A 19,291-nucleotide genomic window follows, 5' to 3' on the forward strand; every position below is an offset into this window, starting at 1 on the left:
GCAGGTGCAAGCTGCTCTATTCATAGTATATGGGGCTGAGAAGTTTGTAAGCTGGATCTTCAATCAATGGTGTAATGAAAGAGCCATGATGCTTTCTATCTATCTATCTATCTATCTATCTATCTATCTATCTATCTATCTATCTATCTATCTATCTATCTATCTATCTATCTATCATCTATCTATCTATCTATCTATCTATCTATCTATCTATCTATCTATCTATCTATCTATCTATCTATCTACATCTAAATATATATCACACTATTTGAAACTGGGGGGGGGGGGTCCTTTAAATTTGTTCACTGTTCACAGATAGGGTTAAATATGTAATACCTTTAATGTCATAAGATTTTTGCCTATTTACCATCAAAATGGCTAAAAATATTTGAAAACAAAATATTTTTGTAATCTTTGGGATGTTTATTTACTGTATTATGGTGCCCATAGACTGTGTAGATAAACACAAGTTTTCGGTTTCAGGCAACTCCAGATTGTATATATGCAGTTTCTTAAGCACTGTTACAATGAAAACAATTTTTTTTTCGGATTCATATCAAATCATTGTGTTCATCTCAAAATGACATTATTTCAGTACCTTCGGGATTATTTGTGCATTGCAGATGGATAATATTGTTATGGTCTTTTTCTACTATTTAGTATGAGCATAGTCTAATGCATAGGATAATATATCAAAAGGTAATAAATTATACTGTTTAGTTATCAGTCTCGGAGTGTTTATACTCCACCGCATGCAAGCTTATAAAGAATATAATATACTCAATATGTGCCCACATCAGCCCTGTTTTTGTAGTGAAGACCACCAAAGTTGTAGGGTGATATGCAATATCTATCTCAGTGTTTGTCACTACTCTTCTTGAGATTGTCAAAGTAAGGGTAAGGCCACACAAAGTGGCATTGACATGGCCGTGATGACAAATTGTTGCCAAATAGCTTGTTAACCCCTAGGCGCACCTGTCAGTTACTGTACATCCTGGTGGGGGGTTATTTCGCGCACCAGGACGTACAGTTACTGAGACGTTCCCGGTGCACACTGTGAGTGACAGTGTGCACCGGGAACCGGGAGAGCAGCCGTCCCAGACAGCTAACACTCCCCAGTCAATGGCAATGGACCCGTAAGATCGGTCCAATGCGGGCGATCAATGAGATCAGTGGATCTATACAGGTCCACGATCTCATTATTTTTAAGTATAATGTGTATTAAAAACCGTTCCTGGGACTTGTGCTAATTCTGGGAACGGTAACTATGGCCCCCCAGGTCCCATGTGACTGGCAATGGACAAATAGTAGCGGTCCATTGCCGGCGAATGCTGTGATTGGTGGGGCTGTTCAGATCCACCAATCACAGTGCGGTTTCACACAGGGCGAGGGAAAAATAACGGACACAAGCTCTGATCTCTTAGGAGGTGAAAAGCAGTTGGAGAGATCAGAGAACCTTTGTCGTGTTGTGTGTCCCACACAAAGTGAAAATTAGAATTCCAGCTCCCCTGTTCCCAGTGTCTGACCCCACCACCTCCCAGTGTATAAGGGAGATTTTTTTTTTAGCATAATTCACTAAAAATAATAGATTTAGTTATTAGGTAGTTGTCTAGATTGTCTACGTCAATTTGTTGCGTCAGTTGTCAGTTAGTGTCAATCCGTGTCAGTTAGTCAGCGTCAATCCATTGTGTCAGTTGTCAGTGTCAATCCGTCACTGTCAGTCGCGTCACTTGTCAGTTAGTCAGCGTTAACCCATCACTGTCAGTCGCTTCACTTGTCAGTTAGTCAGCGTTAACCCATCACTGTCATTCGCGTCACTTGTCAGCTAGCGTCAATCCGTCACTGTCAGTCGCGTTACTTGTCAGTTAGTCAGCATCAGTAAGTGTCAGTTAGTAAGTGTAGTAAGTGTTACTAAGTGTTATAAACAAAAAAAATAAACAATTTGTGTTTGTCAGTGTTAGTGTTTAGTGTTTTACGTGAAACATTTTTAAAAACCTCAAAAAACTTAGTGTTAACAAGCGTTAGTGTTTTTAATGTTTTAGGTGAAAAAAAAATATCTTTGTTATACAACTGTTTGTTACAGTTCAGTGAGCTACATGTGTATATACAGTACATATATATATATATACACACACATTTATAAAATGGCTGCGAGACGTTACACCGCTAAAAAGGCGTATGCCATGATTGCGTCTGATACAGACTCAGCGAGCTGTGAGGAACCAGAGTTCATTCTCTCATCCTCCAGTGACATTGCGGAACCTACTCATAGTCGCAGGAGGGTTAGTGCCAAGGTTAGTGGCGGAACATCATTAGGGCGGTTCGGGCGGCCGCCCGGGGCCCAAGGCTCCCGGGGGGCCCATGGCCATCCCGAACCGCACATGACCGCACGGGTCCCCTCATGCCTGGTGGCGTCGCTAGCACCGGAGGGGGCCCCGGTGCTAGTGGCAACCACATTCATTTGTATCTGAGTCCTCAGGACTCAGATACAAATGAATATTATAGGCTGCAGGTCATGTTAGACCAGCTGCCTATAAGGCGCTGGGAAGACTCCCTGTGCAGGCCGGCGTGATGAGGTACTGCATCACGCCGGTCTGCGCATGCATCTAGTCCGAAGGATTCACATGCGTCTAGCTGGACTGGCCGCCACGGGGTAAAGTAAGTAATATATTGTTTTTTAGGTGGGGGTAGTGCTGTGTATATATTCAAGGAAGGTGGAGTGCTCCGTTACACTATATACAAGGGGGAGTGCTGGGTGGCCCTATAGACAAGGGGGAGGGTAGTGCTGTGTGGACCTATATACAAGGGGGAGGGTAGTGCTGTGTGGACCTATATACAAGGGGGAGGGGAGCACTGTGTGGGCCTATATACAAGGGGGAGGGGAGCGCTGTGTGACACTATATACAAAGGGGGGGAGTGCTCTATGACACCATATACAAGGGGGGGAGTGCTGTGTGACCCTATATACAAAGGGGGAGCGCTGTGTGCAGTATATACAAAGGGGAGCGCTGTGTGCACTATATACAAGGGGGAGCGCTATGTGGCCCTATATACAAGAGGGAGCGCTTTGTGGCCCTATATACAAGGGGGGAGGGGAGCGCTGTGTGATCCTATGTACAAGGGGGGGGAAGTGCTGTGTGACCCTATATACAAGGGGGGAGGGGAGCGCTGTGTGCACCATATACAAGGGGGAGCGCTATGTGGCCCTATATACAAGGGGGAGCGCTAAGTGGCTCTATATGCAAGAGGGGAGCATTGTATGGCCCTATATACAAAGGGGGGAGCGCTGCGTGACACTATATACAAGGGGGAGCGCTGTGTGACACTATGTACAAGGGGGAGCGCTATGTGGCCCTATATACAAGGGCGGAGCACTATGTGGCCCTATTTACAAGGGGGGAAGCGCTGTGTAGCCCTATATACAAGGGGGAGGGGAGCACTGTGTGACCCGATGTACAAAGGGGGAAGTGCTGTGTGACCCTATATACAAGGGGGGAGGGGAGCGCTGTGTGCACCATATACAAGGGGGGAGCGCTATGTGGCGCTATATACAAGGGGGGAGCACTAAGTGGCCCTATATGCAAGGGGGAGTGCTGTGTAGCCCTATATACAAAAGGGGGAGTGCTGTGTGACACTATATACAAAGTGGAGCGCTGTGTGACACTATGTACAAAGGGGAGGGCTGTGTAGCACTATATACAAGGGGGCTGTGTGGTGCTAGCCACAGCGGTATGTGTGTGGCGCTCTTTAAAGGGGGGGCTCTGTGGCGCTATTTACAAGAGGGGTAGGGCTGTATGGTGTTATCTATAGGCTGTGTGTAACACTCTCTACGGGGGGATGTGGGTGGTGCTAGCTTTATAGGTGTGGAAATGTTGGAAAAGGGGGGAGCCGAAGACATCTGAGTAGCAGATTCTGCAGAAATGGATCATGGCCGGGAGAAGTCGTCATGAGCTCTGGACCAGGTGGAGAAGAAAAGAGGAAAAAACCTACTAGAATCTGAGACGTCGTCACCTGTGAGTCACTATATTTATAGAGATTGATAGAAAATCTGTCACCTCTCCTGACATGTTTATTATAGGAAATCCTTGTATTTCACAAAAAGTCTTTCTGCAGTCCAGGACTGATAGACAATTCCCCTTGTCAGGACGATTTGTCCCTGCACAGTGTGATTCTGTCAGTATGTAGGGACACAGCCCTGTGACAAGGGGAATCGTAACCCCCGTTTGTTAATGCTTGCCCAAAAAGATAGTGTTAACAATAGTTACGGCGCGGCAGGGCGGCGGTGCGGAAGTGGAACCCAAGTTGGGGTAACAGCCCAAGGCCTATGGTCTACTTAATCCGCCTCTTGCCCAGTTTCTGTCTGGCCCTGGAACTTCCGTTCTGCCTGACCCTGGTACTGCCAGCATTGATTGGTCACCCACAACCAATTAGACCCCCCCAAATGCCAGAATTGACTGCTGTTTCATAAATTCATGTGCAGACAAAAGGGCTGCCTGTAATGGGCTTTTACAAATTTTATTCACAGACAATTCGATCCAGCTTATGGTGGACCAAACAAACCTTTATGCCCAGCAATTTATTTTTGAACACCGCAACTCTTTTTATGCCCAGCCCAATCAGTGGCAATCGACAAATTGTGCAGAAATGCTGAAATATTGGGGGTCAGTCCTCAACATGGGTCTCACTAAAAAGCCCAAAGTGAAATCCTACTTACTGGTCCACAGACATTTTGTATCATTGTCCGCTGTACCGTAATACAATGACCAAACCACGCTTTGAGGCCCTTCATAAATTTCTTCACTTTAGTGACAACCCCCAATGCCCCCCCTACCTGGGATGACCCCAATTCCGACAGACTTTATAAAATTAGGCCCCTCATTAATATATTTTCCTAAAACTTTTCGGCAATCTACACCCCCCCAAAAAATCTCCATAAATAAATCCCTGGTTCACTACAAGGGCAGGCTGAAGTTTCGCAAAAATTTGCCCAATAAGCGCGCCAGATATGACATCAAGATGTACAAGCTGTGTGAATCTGAGACCGGATACCCACATGCTTTGCGGATTTATGAAGGGAAGGACAGCTCAATACAGCCCCCTGCATAACGACCAGTGGGAAGATAGTGTGTGACCTCCTGCACCCACTGTTTCATCAGGGGTGCAACCTGCACTTGGACAACTGGTACACAAGTGTGCCCTTGTTCAATAGTCTTCTAGACACAAAAACAGTGGTGTGTCGGACGGTGAGAAAAATCCAGAGGCACCTTCCCAAGACCCTCATCAGCCAATCCCTGCAAGTAAGCGAAAGCAGGGCATTGCTGCAGGATGGGATCTTGTGTCTCAAATTTAGAGACAAAAAATATGTATGCATGCTGTCAACTATGCATGACGCCAGCTGCACCCGTCCCCACACGTGGATTCACATTGTCCACGGTGAAGCCTGTATGCATACAGGAAAATAATAAATTCATGGAGAGAGGGTTGATCTAAATAATCATGTTTTAAAACTGTATAGTGCCATGAGAAAAAGTTAAATCTGGTACAAGAAATTGGCAGTGTACCTTGTCCAGATGGCACTATGCAATTCCTTTAAATATTTTTCAAAAAGCTGGATACCCAGGTACATACTTGGAGTACCAAGAAAAAATTATAACATTTCTTTTGCTTGGAGATGAGGTGGGGGAAACGTCTGCTGCTTCAATCATCAATACCTATACCAGACTGTGAAGACTACTAGTATATCCAGAAAATGAAACACACATAGCACAAGTCATGTACCATGACAATATAAAATAAACTTTATTGAAATATACATAACACATTGGCCATCAAAATATAAAAACAATATAGCACACAGTTAAAAAGGAGAGTATGGAGGAGCTGCGTGAATAATCCAATATATATGCTACCATACTATAAACATCCTGTGATGTGGTAACAAATGCAGATATCTATAGAAAAGATAATCATATAGATCAAGTATTTGGACAACAGAAGCACATAAATATATTTAGTACCTAACAGAAGAGCACACAATTGTGCATGCATATAAGAGTATACAGCTAAAGCTCCAAGTTGCACCCAAAACAAAGACCATGCTTTATAAATAAAGGATATTGCACAAACCCATGGACTGCATGATAGGAAGCACGCAGGAACACTCCACACTGACCGCCCCCGCGGTAGTAGTGTTTGCCGAATTGTTCCTTAGCAGCACTTTCCAAGTGAAGTGCCTGCCACAGGCAAAAAAGGCAGGGCACAAAAAAGTGCTGTGTCTGCACAAAAAGGGGTATCTGAAAGGATTCTACATATCAGTGCGACACATGTCCATCCAAACCAGGACTCTGCATGAAAGACTGCTTCTGAATCCCCCACACCTCCCTGGATTAAAACTTGTATACTTTTAAAACCCCCAACACCTCTATCATTCTGGTCTTATACCATTTTAAAAATTGGACACCCTAAAAAAACGTATAACAAAACTAAAAACCCTCATAATAGCCCTAGATGAATACCTAATACTATAACAAATGTGTATGATCTGCACAGTTTTTTAGGCCTATGCTTGCGCCCAAAAATCATCCAAGTAAAAATAAGGCCTCAAAATCCTTGTGGTGCTCCTTCACTTCCAGGCACTGCTATGAGTCCAGACAACATATTTAGACCACTTTGGGGGTATTTCTGAACTCAGAAGAAATAGCCTAATAAATTTTGAGGCGCTTTCCTTCACTTACATGCTTTGTGTCTGAAAAATCTGTCCTATAAATGACGCATTTGTGAAAGATGTAACATATTTTTCATGCTAGATTTCCACTAAATTCAGCAAAAAAACAAACCTATGGCTTCATAAAAGTGAACACACCCCTAAATAAATTATTTGAGGGGTGCAGTTTTTAAAATAGGGTCACTTATTCAGGGTTTCCCCTGTACTGGTACCTCTGTAGCTCTGCAAATGCGACATAGCACCCGAAAACCATTCCAGCAAAATCTGTGCTCCAAATGGCGCTCCTTCTATTCTGTGCCCCGCCGTGGGTCCAAACAGCTGTTTATTACCACATATGGAGAAAAGACATATGGGGTCAAAATTCTAACTACACCTCTAAAAAAATTCATTGAGGGGTATTGTTTCCAAAATGGGGTCACTTTTGGGGGTTTCCAATGTTTGGTCCCTCCAGGACGTTGCAATCACGACATGGCACCAAAAACCATTCCAGCTAAATCTGCGCTCCGAAATCAAAATGGCGCTCCTTCCCTTCTGAGCCCCGCCATAGGTCCAAACAGCCTTTTATTACCACATATGGGGTATTGCCATAATCGGGAGAAATTGTTTTACAAATGTTGGGGTGCTTTCTCTCTTTTATTCCTTGCAAAATGTAAAAATTTCTACATTATGTCAGAAAAAAAGTAGATATTCATTTTCACAGACTAATTCCAATAGATTTAGCAAAAAAAAACTGTAGTGTCAAAATGGTAACTATAACCCTAGATAAATTCCTTGAGGGATGTTGTTTCCAAAATAGGGTCACTACTGTTTTGGCACCACAAGCCTGCCTCTTCAAACTTGACATGGGGCCTAAAATATATTCTAAAAAAAAGGAGGCACAAAAATCCACTAGGTGTTTCAGCCCATTAGCACACTAGGGCCACATGTGAGATATTTCTAAAAACTGCAGAATCTGGGCAATAAATATTGAGTTGCGTTTATCTGGTAAAAACTTCTGTGTTACAGAAATTTTTTTATTACAAATTAATTTTGACAAAAAAAGAAAATTTGTCAATTTCACCTCTACTTTGCTTTAATTCCTGTAAAATGCCTAAAGGGTTAAAACACTTTCTAAATGCTTTGAGGGGTGCAGTTTTTATAATAGGGTGATTTATGGGGACTTTCTAATATATAAGGCCCTCAAAGCCACTTAAGATCTAAAGTGGTCGCTGAAAAAATATGCTTTTTGAAATTTTCTTAAAAATTTGAGAAATTGCTGCTAAAGTTCTAAACCTTGTAACGTGCTAGAAAAAAATAAAAGGACTTTAAAAAATTATGCAAACATAAAGTGGACATATGGGAAATGTTAACCAGCAATTATTTTGCATAGTATTACTATCTTTTTTTTACAAACAGTTACATTTAAATTGATAAAAATGCAAATTTTTGCAAGTTTTCTAAAAATTTTACATTTTGGTGTTTTTCACAAATAAATATTGAATTTATTGACCACATTTTTTCACTAACAAAGTACAATATGTCATGAGAAAAAAATCTCAGAATTTCTTGGATAGGTAAAAGCATTTTAAAGTTATTACCACATAAAATAACACGTCAGATTTAAAAAAATTGGCTGTGCCACAAAGCCAAAACAGGCTGCGTCCCAAAGAGGTTAATGGCTGCACGTTGTTGCCGATAAATTGGCTTTTTACCTGCAAAATCGTGAGGCCATAAAGGATGTATTTAATAATGGCTGCACAGATTTGCAGCCACATCGAACAGGGTGTCAGTGAAGCTGTTGGCCACAAACACGGCCGTTTAAATTCCACTCCAGGGAGCTTTACCCTGAAGCTTTATTCAGACGAACGGGGAAAACGTTCGTGCAACACGCGTGATTTTCACGCGCGTTGCACGGACCTATATTAGTCTATTGGGCCGTGCAGACATGTCTGTGATTTTTACTCAGAGTGAGTCCGCTGAAAAAAAGTCACGACATGTCCGTTCTTTGGGCGTTTTTCACGCATCACGCACCCATTGAAGTCAATGGGTGCATGAAAACCACGCATGTCGCACGGAAGCACTTCCGTGCGAACAGCGTGATTCGCGCAACAGCTGTCAAAAGGATGAATGAAAACAGAAAAGAACCACGTGCTTTTCTGTTTACAAACATCCAAATGGCGCATCATATGCTGCTGCCACACGGAGCTGTTAAGCGGCTTTTGCGCAGGCTTTTACGCTTGTGTGAATCCAGCCTTAGGGTGTAGGAGACTAAAAGAGAAAAAAGCTCCATAGCATAATACTGTGTGAGAAAGATATATTAATAGAGGGCAAACTGTTAGTTTGGCATTCAACTGGTGAAGGGGCGTATCTAGGAAAGACTGGGCCCCATAGCAAACTTTGACTGGGTTCCCCCTAGGTGCCACACGCAGCCCCCCTTATAGATAGTGCCCCCCGTAGACTGTGCCATACAGCCCCCCTGTAGACAGTGCTATACAGTCCCCTTCCCTTCTATATAGTGCCACACAGCCCCCCTTAGTAGATAGTGCCACACAGCCTCCTGTAGATAGTGCCACACCCAGACATCTGTAGATTGCACAACACACAGCCCCCTGTAGATAGCACCACAACCTACCCCTTGTATATAGTGCCACACAGCCCCCACTAAGTAGTGCCACACAGCTCCCCCTTATGTATAGTGCCACACAGCACCACTTGTATATAGTGCCACCCTGATCCCCCTTGTATATAGTGCCACCCTGATCCTGCTTGTATATGGTGCCATCCTGCTCCCCCTTGTATATTCTCCTACCCTGCTCCCGCTTGTATATAGTGCCACCCTGCTCCCCGTTGTATAGTGGCACCCTGCTCCCGCCTTGTATATGGGGTCACTCTGCTCCCCCCTTGTATATATTGCTACCCTGCTCCCCCCCTAATATATAGTGCCAACCTGCTCCCCCTTGTATATAGTGCCACCCTGCTCCCACTTGTATATAGTGCCACCCTACTCCCCCTTGTATATAGTGCCACCCTGCTCCCCCCCTTTGTATATAGAGCCACCATGATCCCCCTTGTATATAGTGCCGCCCTGCTCCCCCTTGTATATAGTGCAATCCTGCTCCCCGTTGTATATAGTGCTAACCTGCCTCCCTTGTATATAGTGCCACCCTGCTCCTCCCTTGTATATAGTGCCACCCAGCTCCCCCCTTATATATAGTGCCACAAAGCACCCCCCACCCCCCAAAAAAAAATATATTGTAGTTACCTTATATGAACAGAAGGAGAACAAGGAGCAAAACAGCCAAGTAGTAAAATAACATATCTTTAATTTACACATCAATACACATAACATGTTAAAAGTTACAAAAGGACAAGAAGACTCTGTAGTTCCAGTAAAGCACTACCAAGGATGATTCCCAATACTGGTCCAGGGCGAAATTACAAGCACTCCAGATACAGAGTGTGGGGTATGGGCAGAGTACCAAGTGATATAAATGAATGGTTATACCCTAATATAATACAAGCAGTATATGCAATAAACAGGATTAGGGATTGAAATAAGGCACTGGTAATAATAGGTCCACAAACTGATCAGTCAGCCCCCACCTCTCTATTCAGAGATAGTCTTACCCATGATACGTGAACCAGGAGAGTCAGTCAGGCGTGCAGATAAAACCCCAACGCGCGTTTTCGCGGTATGCTTCCTCAAGGGGTATTAACGTGTCTGTAAAAGGACAGCTTTATATACGGTGAGCCACGAGTGTACTCACCCATATTTTTTCATTCCAAGGAGTCGCAGCGCACGTCCATCACGAAAACCGGAAGTGAGGCATGCGCCACTTCCAGCCCCACGGTTTTCGGCAGGGACGCGCGCCACGACTCCTTGGAATGAAAAAATATGGGTGAGTACACTCGTGGCTCACCGTATATAAAGCTGTCCTTTTACAGACACGTTAATACTCCTTGAGGAAGCATACCGCGAAACGCGCGTTGGGGTTTTATCTGCTATGGCTGTAGTTCGGATAAGGTACCTGTGGCAATTCAGAGAGTAGCGATGGTTTAGGCTCGAATGGAACTCTGGCAGAAGGCAGACAACAGGTGCAGTGTAACACAGCGACTGTAGTAGGCGACACAACACAACTCCAACACTGTACAGCACAGGAACACGGTAGCACGGAATACAGGATACAGGTAGCAGGAACGGGAACACTGGAACTGGAAAACACTCAAGGGACCATTTGCAAAGACAGACACAGATAGGTACAAACAATGCTCAGGCAATGCAGGAAGGGGCAGGGCTTTTCTTATAGTCTAGGGTGATCTGGGAGCAATAAGCTCAATCTCACACACGTGTGCACTCTGGCTCTTTAAGGCTGGACTGAGCTTGCGTGCGCACCCTAGTGGTGGCATCTCTGGAGAGAAAGGCGTTGGCAGGATGGGAGGAGTTTGTGGTCAGCGACCACGGATGTTACACTCAGTACATAAATACAGCACTAGAACCAAGCTCATACATATATAAGGCACCAGAATCAACCTCAGTGTCACGGCGCGGGGTGTGGACCCACTGGGCCGTACCGCGTAGCAGGGTAGCAGCTGGCCAACTAGGTACAAAACAATGTCTATAGTTCAAAACGGGTACCTGAGGCAATGTAGACAGTGGCAGGATCACGACTTGGCTTTCACAGCAGGTGACGCCGCGGATGCAGCGGGAAGGCACGACTTGGCTTTCACAGCAGGTGACGCCGCGGATACGGCGGAAGACACAACTTGACTTTCGCAGCAGGAGACGCCGCGGATGCGGCGGAAGACACGACATGACTTTTACAGCAGGTAACGATAGTATGGGATACAGGGTACAGGCAGCAGGAACGGGCAACACTGGGAACTGGAAAACACTGGGAGACCTTTAGCAAGACAGACTAGGGTATACAACAACGCTCAGGCAAGGAACCAGTGGGCAGAGCCCCATTTTATAGTCCAGCAGCCATTTGGGCTGATAACTGATTACTGGCAGCTGGACGCGTACTGGCCCTTTAAGGCCGTGCACGCGCGGGCACCCTGCGGGGAACAGCGCGAGGACCCGGAAGACAATGCCGGCGTCTGCCAGAGGGAGGAGGACGCCGAGCAGAGAGGTGTCCATGGCCGGGATCGTCAGGGGGTGAGTTAGAACGGCGATCCCCGGCCATGGACGTAACAGTATCCCCCCTCTTACGCCCCCTCCTCTTGGGACCAGAGCGGGAAAGAAATTTCTTCACGAGGACAGGGGCATCGATATTCTCCTCTGGCTCCCAAGACCTTTCCTCTGGACCAAATCCCCTCCAATCCACCAAGTAAAATGTCCTGCCTCCTACTTTCTTGGTGGCCAGGATCTCCCCCACTTCGAAAGTTCCGGATGAACCGCCAGGAGCGACTGCGGAACTAGGAGTCCTGGAGTAGCGGTTTAGAACCATGGGTTTTAGCAAGGAGACGTGGAAGGAGTTAAGGATCTTGAGGGTAGGAGGCAGTCGAAGTGTGATGGCAGGAAGGAGGTGAAGGGAAAGTGAGCCCTAATCTACCCACCGCCCTGTCCCTGCCTACTTGCAACGACCCGCCCTAGGCGACGAGGTACAACTGGGCGGCGGTCCCTACGCTGTCTAAGTGCACAGGAAAACAAACAGGGAACACGCAAGGGAAGGGGCAGTAGCCACGGAACGCCACGAGGAAACGGAGCGGCGAACGAACAGTCAGGACCAGGACGAAGTGAGTAACCCGAGCGGGCACGGAGACAGAAGCAAGCCAGGGGCAAAGCAAAGCAAAGCAAGTCAAGTCAAGGAGAACTGCAGCAAGGCAGAAGCACGGCAGAAGCAGGCTGGAGCAAGCAGCAGTGGGGCCAGGAATCCAAAAGAATAACAAGCAATGAGGAAGAGAAAACTGCAGGTATAAATGGACAGGGGGCGGAGCTAACTCTGACTGACCAGGCCGCGATAGGCTCTCCCACTCCTGAGCCTGCCACCCTGATTGGTGGGAGCCGGTGTCAGTCTAAGAGGTCTGGCCTCAGGTGTCGACTGATTAACCCTGGGAGTCTCCACAGACGTAGTGCCTGGCAGATCCTTTACAGTACTCCCCCTTTTATGAGGGGCCACCGGACCCTTACTAAGAGGACCCGGTTTAGTGGGGAAGAGAAGGTGGAACCTCCTGACCAATACCCCAGCGTGAACATCTCGAGCAGGTACCCAAGTCCTCTCCTCCGGCCCGTATCCTCTCCAATGGACCAGGTACTGGAGGGAGCCCTGGATCATCCTACTGTCCACAATCTTGGCCACCTCGAATTCCACCCCCTCAGGGGTGAGAACGGGAACAGGAGGTTTTCTAGAGGGGGACCAGGACGGGGAGCAGCGTTTAAGGAGGGAAGCATGAAAGACGTCGTGTATGCGGAAGGATGGGGGCAGCTCCAGACGGAAGGATACAGGGTTGAGGACTTCAATGACCTTATAAGGCCCAATAAATCGGGGAGCAAACTTACTGGACGGGACCTTAAGGCGCAAGTTCCTGGACGACAACCAGACCAAATCCCCGACGACAAACCGGGGGTTAGCAGAACGTCTACTATCCGCCTGAATCTTTTGTGCGCTCTGGGACGCCTCTAGGTTCTTCTGAACCTGGGCCCAGACAGTGCACAGTTCCCGATGAACATCCTCTACCTCAGGATTATTGGAACAACCAGGGGAGACGGAGGAGAACCTTGGGTTAAACCCGAAATTACAGAAAAACGGGGAGACCCCTGACGAGTTACTGACCCGGTTATTCAGGGAAAATTCAGCAAGGGGAAGGAATGAGACCCAATCGAATTGACAGTCAGAGATGAAACACCTTAAATATTGTTCCAGGGATTGGTTGGTCCTTTCCGTTTGGCCGTTAGTTTCGGGATGGAAGGCGGAGGAGAAGGACAGATCAATCTCCAACTTTTTACAAAAGGCTCTCCAAAATAAGGAAACAAATTGTACCCCTCTGTCCGAAACGATATTGACTGGGGCCCCATGGAGACGCAGGATGTGTTTCACAAACAAAGAAGCTAACGTCTTGGCGTTAGGTAGCTTCTTAAGGGGCACAAAGTGGCACATCTTGCTGAAGCGGTCGACTACCACCCACACCACCGACTTGCCCTGAGATGGAGGCAAATCGGTGATAAAATCCATGGAGATATGGGTCCAAGGTCTCTGGGGAATGGGCAAGGGACGTAGTAGGCCCGCAGGTCGGGACCTAGGGGTTTTGGACCTAGCGCAAACCTCACAAGCGGCGACGTAAGCCCTAACATCTTTAGGCAACCCAGGCCACCAATAGTTTCTGGTAATGAGGTGTTTGGTGCCCAAGATGCCAGGATGACCAGATAGAGCGGAGTCATGGTTTTCCCTGAGTACCCTCAGCCGGTATTGCAGGGGAACAAACAGTTTGTCCCCAGGGACGTTCCCGGGAGCTGCACCCTGATCAGCCGCGATATCAGAAGCTAAATCAGAATCCGTGGCAGAGACGATTATACCAGGGGGTAAAATACAAGCGGGATCCTTCTCGGAAGGAGGATTGGCCATGAAACTACGTGACAGAGCATCAGCCTTAATATTCTTGGACCCAGCCCTATAGGTAACCAAGAAATTAAATCTGGTAAAGAATAGTGCCCACCGAGCTTGTCTAGGATTAAGCCTCCGGGCCGATTCTAGGAAAACCAGATTCTTGTGATCCGTAAGGACCGTTACCTGGTGTCTGGCCCCCTCCAGGAAGTGCCGCCACTCCTCAAAAGCCCATTTAATGGCTAGAAGTTCGCGGTTGCCAATATCATAGTTACTCTCCGTGGGCGAAAACTTCCTAGAGAAGTAAGCACAGGGGCGGAGATGGGTGAGGGAGCTGGTACCCTGGGACAAGACGGCCCCCACTCCCACCTCGGAAGCGTCAACCTCCACAATAAATGGCTCCTCTTGGTTGGGCTGAATCAGCACGGGGGCCGAGATAAAGCACTTCTTGAGAGTCTCAAAGGCCTGGACGGCCTCAGGGGGCCAATGGAGGACATCAGCACCCTTGCGGGTAAGGTCCGTAAGAGGCTTAGCGACGACCGAGAAGTTGGCAATAAATCTCCTGTAATAGTTGGCGAACCCTAAAAAACACTGTAACGCCTTAAGGGAGGCAGGTTGGACCCATTCCGCCACAGCTTGAACCTTGGCAGGGTCCATGCGGAATTCATGAGGAGTGAGGATTTGCCCTAAAAATGGTATCTCCTGTACCCCAAAGACACATTTTTCAGTCTTAGCAAACAGATTATTCTCCCGAAGGACCTGGAGCACCTTCCTGACATGCTCCACGTGAGAGGACCAGTCCTTGGAAAACACCAGTATGTCATCAAGGTACACAACAAGAAAATTACCCAGGTACTCTCTCAGGATTTCATTAATAAAATTCTGGAAGACAGCAGGGGCGTTACACAACCCAAAGGGCATGACCAGGTATTCGAAATGACCCTCGGGTGTGTTGAACGCAGTTTTCCACTCATCCCCCTCTTTGATGCGGATAAGGTTATATGCCCCCCGTAGATCGAACTTAGAAAACCATTGGGCTCCCTGAACCTGATTAAAAAGATCCGGAATCAAAGGAAGTGGGTACTGGTTCCTTACAGTGACCTTATTCAGGTTACGATAATCAATGCACGGCCTAAGACCACCATCCTTCTTCCCCACGAAGAAGAAGCCAGCACCTACAGGAGAAGTCGAGGGGCGAATGAAACCCTTGGCCAGGATTCCTGGATATACACCCTCATGGCTTCACGTTCAGGACATGAAAGATTAAATATCCTACCTTTAGGAAGCTTGGCACCAGGCACCAAATCGATAGCGCAATCGTAATCTCTATGGGGGGGCAACACCTCGGAGGCCTCCTTAGAAAACACATCGGCGAAGTCCTGAACGAACTCAGGAAGCGTGTTTACCTCCTCCCGGGGAGAAATAGAGTTAACAGAAAGACATGACATAAGACATTCATTACCCCATTTGGTGAGATCCCCAGTATTCCAATCAAACGTGGGATTATGCAACTGCAACCAGGGAAGGCCTAAAACCAGATCAGACGATAATCCCTGCATTACCAGTACAGAGCACTGCTCAAAATGCATGGAGCCAACCAGGAGTTCAAAAACAGGAGTATGCTGAGTAAAATAACCATTAGCAAGGGGAGTAGAGTCGATTCCTACTACAGGGATAGGATAAGGTAAATCAATACAAGGCATCTTTAGAGACATAGCAAATTCAACAGACATGATATTAGCAGATGAGCCAGAATCCACGAAAGCACTGCCCGTGGCAGACCGGCCAGCAAACGAGACCTGAAAGGGAAGCAAAATTTTATTGCGTTTCACATTAACGGGAAATACCTGTGCGCCCAAGTGACCTCCCCGATGATCACTTAGGCGCGGAAGTTTTCCGGCTTCTTATTCTTGCGCCTGGGACAGGTGTTCAGTAGATGCTTGTCGTCCCCACAGTAGAAGCAGAGACCGTTCATTCTGCGAAACTCCCTACGTTGTCGAGGGGACATGGAGGCCCCGAGTTGCATAGGTACCTCCGAGTCCTCCGTGGAGGGGCGAGGAGGCGGGACCTCGGGGGGGATCGCAGAAAAGTCAGAGGGGAGCACACTGAAGCGTTCTAGCTGACGTTCCCTGAGACGTCGGTCAAGTCGTACTGCTAGGGCCATAACCTGGTCAAGAGAGTCAGACGAGGGGTAGCTAACCAGCAGATCCTTCAGGGCGTCAGATAATCCTAACCTAAACTGGCACCTTAGGGCCGGATCGTTCCACTGAGAAGCTACGCACCACTTCCTAAAATCAGAACAGTATTCCTCAACCGGTCTCCTACCCTGACGTAAGGTCACCAACTGACTCTCGGCTAAAGCAGTCCTGTCAGTCTCGTCGTAAATGAGTCCGAGGGCAGAGAAAAAACGATCAACAGAGGAAAGTTCAGGGGCGTCAGGAGCCAAGGAGAAGGCCCACTCTTGGGGCCCTTCCTGGAGTCGGGATATGATGATACCCACCCGCTGGTTCTCGGAACCTGAGGAGTGGGGCTTAAGGCGGAAATATAGTCTGCAACTCTCCCGGAAGGAGAGAAACGTCTTACGGTCCCCTGAAAACCGGTCAGGTAACTTGAGGTCGGGTTCTAGAGGTGAGGTGGTGCGCCCAACCCTTTGGGCCAGGGCCTGGACCTGTAGGGAGAGGCCCTGCATCTGCTGGGTCAGGGTCTCAAGGGGGTCCATGATAGCGACAGCGTAGGAGAAATGGTAGACTAGGTAAGGGCTTGTTATTCTGTGATGGCAGGAAGGAGGTGAAGGGAAAGTGAGCCCTAATCTACCCACCGCCCTGTCCCTGCCTACTTGCAACGACCCGCCCTAGGCGACGAGGTACAACTGGGCGGCGGTCCCTACGCTGTCTAAGTGCACAGGAAAACAAACAGGGAACACGCAAGGGAAGGGGCAGTAGCCACGGAACGCCACGAGGAAACGGAGCGGCGAACGAACAGTCAGGACCAGGACGAAGTGAGTAACCCGAGCGGGCACGGAGACAGAAGCAAGCCAGGGGCAAAGCAAAGCAAAGCAAGTCAAGTCAAGGAGAACTGCAGCAAGGCAGAAGCACGGCAGAAGCAGGCTGGAGCAAGCAGCAGTGGGGCCAGGAATCCAAAAGAATAACAAGCAATGAGGAAGAGAAAACTGCAGGTATAAATGGACAGGGGGCGGAGCTAACTCTGACTGACCAGGCCGCGATAGGCTCTCCCACTCCTGAGCCTGCCACCCTGATTGGTGGGAGCCGGTGTCAGTCTAAGAGGTCTGGCCTCAGGTGTCGACTGATTAACCCTGGGAGTCTCCACAGACGTAGTGCCTGGCAGATCCTTTACACGAAGCTTGTACGACACAGGATTGATCTGCAGCAGAATCTCAAAGGGTCCAAGGAACCTGGGGGCAAACTTGCAAGATGGCACCCTCAGCCGGATATTCCTGGAACACAGCCAGACCTTTGTACCTGGAAGAAACTGGGGAGGTTCTCGTCTTCTAGTGTCTGCCTTTCTCTTCATGCAGTCCACCGCCAGCAGAATAGAAGACCGGGTCTGCTGCCATATTTGCAGAAAGTTCCTGAAGGTAGAATCGGCTGCAGGCACCTGAGACATAGTAGAGCCGGGCAGGGGTATTCGAGGATGTTGGCCATAGACTATAAAGAACTGACTGGAAGTGGTGGACTCACTGGTATGGTTATTATAAGAGAACTCCGCCCACGGAAGCAGCTGCACCCAGTCATCATGTCTTCTGGAAACAAAGTGCCGTATGTAGTTCTCCATAATTTGATTAATCCTCTCAACTTGCCCATTGGACTGAGGGTGATAAGCTGAGGAGAAGTCCAACTTTACCCCGAGTAGCCCGCAGAGTGCTCTCCAGAACTTAGAGGTGAACTGGACACCTCGATCCGAGACAATATGCAGAGGTGATCCATGCAGAAGGAAGATGTGTTGCATGAAAAGGTCAGCCAGTCGAGTGGCAGAAGGCAGGCCAGTCAGGGGAACAAAATGAGCCATCTTTGAAAAATGATCCACCACCACCCAGATCACACTGCATCCTGCAGAGGGAAGCAGATCCGTAACAAAATCCATAGCAATAACCCTTGTTGGCTGCACACACCGTACAGGAGGAGACAAAGTCTATGACGTCTTTGGGCAGCGTGGGCCACCAGAACTGGTCTCGGGTCTTACGGGCACCCGCATGTCCTGCCAGCTTGGAACAGTGACCCCAGCAAAGGATTCTTCCTCTGTCTGCCAGCCGTACGAAAGTTTTTCCTCGGGGAATGCCTCGATAATATTCTGTCGGGACTCCACAGTGTCCTCTGTTTCAAAAGACCTGGACAAGGCATCGGCCCTCACATTCTTGTCGGCAGGTCGGTAGTGGAGTTCGAACCGGAACCGTGCAAAAAACAATGACCATCTGGCTTGACGAGGGTTCAGTCGTTGAGCCGTCTGTAGGTAGGTCAAGTTCTTGTGGTCCGTGAAGACCAGGATAGGATGAGCTGCGCCTTCCAGTAGGTGTCTCCATTCCTGCAGAGCCAGCTTGATGGCCAGTAACTCCCGGTCCCCAATCGAGTAGTTGCGCTCTGCAGAAGAAAACAGCTTGGAGTAGTAACCACATACCACCGTCTTGCCTTTCGAACCCCTCTGGTACAATAGCGCCCCGGCACCAATAGAGGAGGCGTCCACCTCTAACAAAAACTGCAGAGACACATCAGGATGGTGCAGAATGGAGGCAGACGTGAAGGCTTTCTTTAAGGTTTCAAATGCGATCTCCGCCTTTGGAGTCCATACTTTGGCATTCATACCCTTTTTAGTAAGGGTGGAGATGGGAGCTGTCAGAGAAGAGAAGTTGGGGATGAATAGTCTGTAGAAGTTGGCGAATCCCAGGAAGCGTTGTATGGCCCTTAAGCCTTGGGGACGTGGCCACTCCAGGACAGCCTTGACCTTCTCAGGATCCATCTTGAGACCCTGATCAGAGATAATGTAGCCCAGGAAGGGTAGAGACTTTTCTTGGAACACACACTTCTCCAACTTG

Source organism: Rhinoderma darwinii, chromosome 1 (genome assembly GCF_050947455.1).
Source record: "Rhinoderma darwinii isolate aRhiDar2 chromosome 1, aRhiDar2.hap1, whole genome shotgun sequence".
NCBI lineage: Eukaryota > Metazoa > Chordata > Amphibia > Anura > Rhinodermatidae > Rhinoderma > Rhinoderma darwinii.